The sequence below is a fragment of the Poecilia reticulata genome, linkage group LG9 (genome assembly GCF_000633615.1).
Source record: "Poecilia reticulata strain Guanapo linkage group LG9, Guppy_female_1.0+MT, whole genome shotgun sequence".
Taxonomy (NCBI): Eukaryota; Metazoa; Chordata; class Actinopteri; order Cyprinodontiformes; family Poeciliidae; genus Poecilia; species Poecilia reticulata.
In genome coordinates this window covers 16427287-16429284 of record NC_024339.1, presented here as the reverse complement: position 1 = coordinate 16429284, position 1998 = coordinate 16427287, and the positions used below count along the sequence as shown (strand labels likewise).

Sequence of the window (1998 nt, the reverse complement as noted above, 5' to 3'; positions counted from 1 at the left end):
TAAGCTTACGACTACAGACCAAAAATAATAATAATTAAAAAATATCACAGAAATGAGGACTTAATAAAATGTATTTTTGATACTGCTTAAAGGTTATTTCCAAAAAGGTACTTTTAATCTCACAAGCAAGCCTCATCCAAACTGATATTCTAATTTATTGAATATATATATATGTTTATATTCAATAAACTGGAATACATAGGGGAAAGAAAAAAATATTTTATTGGTCTGATGTAATATGCTAATCTTAAACGATCTTGTTTCCATTGACTGTAAACGGAAAATCATCATAATTAAAATAAAGACAAAAAACATCAGTTTGTGTGTAAATAATCTATGTAACGTGTTTCACTGAAATAAATTAACTTTTCAATAGTAACAACATTTTTAGACTATGACTGAACTTCGCGGTCTTGAGAGTTTGTGTGATGACGCGAACTTTAAGGTGACTCCAGGGTTGATGTGTAACCGGGAATCACGTGCTTTTGTGCGTGCGCGCATTAGCGCGTGCCAGCCCCAGACCAGGAGGGACCACCAGGGAAGCAGAGCTATGGTCCAGATCGCATCCATAGCAAAGTAGGGTGGCTGCGAGTAATACGACGGAGGATCAAACCTGCGATGAAGCAAGAAGGTTCTCAATAACCTCGTAATATTTCGCTGTTTTCTGTCTCCATCATTATCTTTCCCCTTCTCCCCAGCGCGCATTTTTCCTGAAAGGCTGCTGCGTAAAAATAGAAGTACAGTTGTCCAAAACTGGCCCCCATTGACACAATAGCTCCCATTCCTCAGACGTGGCTCCTCCCTGTATGTGTGAGAGCGTGTGTGTGTGTATGTGTGTGAGTGTGCAGCGGGTGGGTGACAGCTGGGCTCGCCGCGCTCCGCTCCAGTCTAAGCTTCTCCAAATAGGATGACCGTCGGCTTTTGTGGAAGAGGACTGCGTACGTCTCCGTAGCTCGTTCTGGGACACCCTGTCGATTCGGTCCGTCCGGTCTCACCTGAGGAGAACCTAAGAACTAGAACATCGCTTATCTGTTTAGTGTGGATTTCTGATGGATATTCCGATTTGAAGAGGTGCGATTTGAGCGCGGCATGTAACAAAAAGAAGTGCAAGAGAAAAGTAGCGCTCGTATTGTTATTCTGAAGCGAGCTCCCCCATCTGAACTGCTTGAAAGGACAGATCTAATGGATTATTAAAAAAAAAAACACCAGAGCTGGCATACCCATTCATGAGCTGAAGGTAAGATTTTTCTTTATTTATGTCAAACTTTATGCGCTAAAAGCTGCCTCCTCCTGTCTGTTTCCACCAGTCTGTACAGCCGGGAGACAAGTGCACAAGCGCCACTGGACTTACTCTATTAACCCAATGCGTAAGAAAAAAAAAAAAAAAACTTGTTTCAAAACAAAGCGAGCACAAATCTGTATTATCTTTGAATTTATATAAGGATTATTACAGTTTTTACAAGATAACATAAAAGAGGAGACTTTCGTGCGTAACCCCTTATTGTGGTGTTTATTCATATGGAATAAAGGAGGTCTGTAGTCTCTAAGGTTCTGTTTAGGACTCACAGAAGAAAAGCAATATGTGAAGCATCAGCAGGTACATGAAGGGACAACTTTTATGACCTCACAGACAGTTTTCCTATTTGTAACAAATTTGTTTTTAATTTGAAATCAACTTTTTTTTTTGTTCTTTCTGGAAACGTTAGGGACTCACAGCTAAAATTATGTAAGTTTAATTGGCTATATGCTCAGTTCAAAAGATGGTTAATAGCACATTTATTTTCACATGACTGAAATTAGATTTAATTAAATTTGTAATCAGTGGGAATTCTAATGATGCAACTAAAGTTGACAGTTTTTTTTTCAATCAAAGCGATGTCGATAATGATCGATTTTTCATTCAGATCGGGATTTTCATGTCTCTGTTGACTTACAGTTTTACATGCATACACACACAGACAAACACACGCACACGCACGCACGCACACACACACACAC

The 1998-nt window shown here is 39.4% G+C and overlaps 1 protein-coding gene across 3 annotated transcripts in view; it reads left to right on the top strand.

Moving 5' to 3' along the window:
* The first annotated feature begins 585 nt into the window (after positions 1-585).
* Positions 586-1998, top strand: part of sema6a (sema domain, transmembrane domain (TM), and cytoplasmic domain, (semaphorin) 6A) — a 138519-nt gene continuing 137106 nt past the window's right edge. The window contains exon 1 of one of the 3 annotated variants that reach the window (XM_008418242.2): positions 586-1237. The gene's annotated coding sequence lies outside the window, so the exon portion shown is untranslated. The remainder of the gene's footprint in view (positions 1238-1998) is intronic. The other 2 variants (XM_008418244.2, XM_008418245.2) reach the window with 2 other exon arrangements.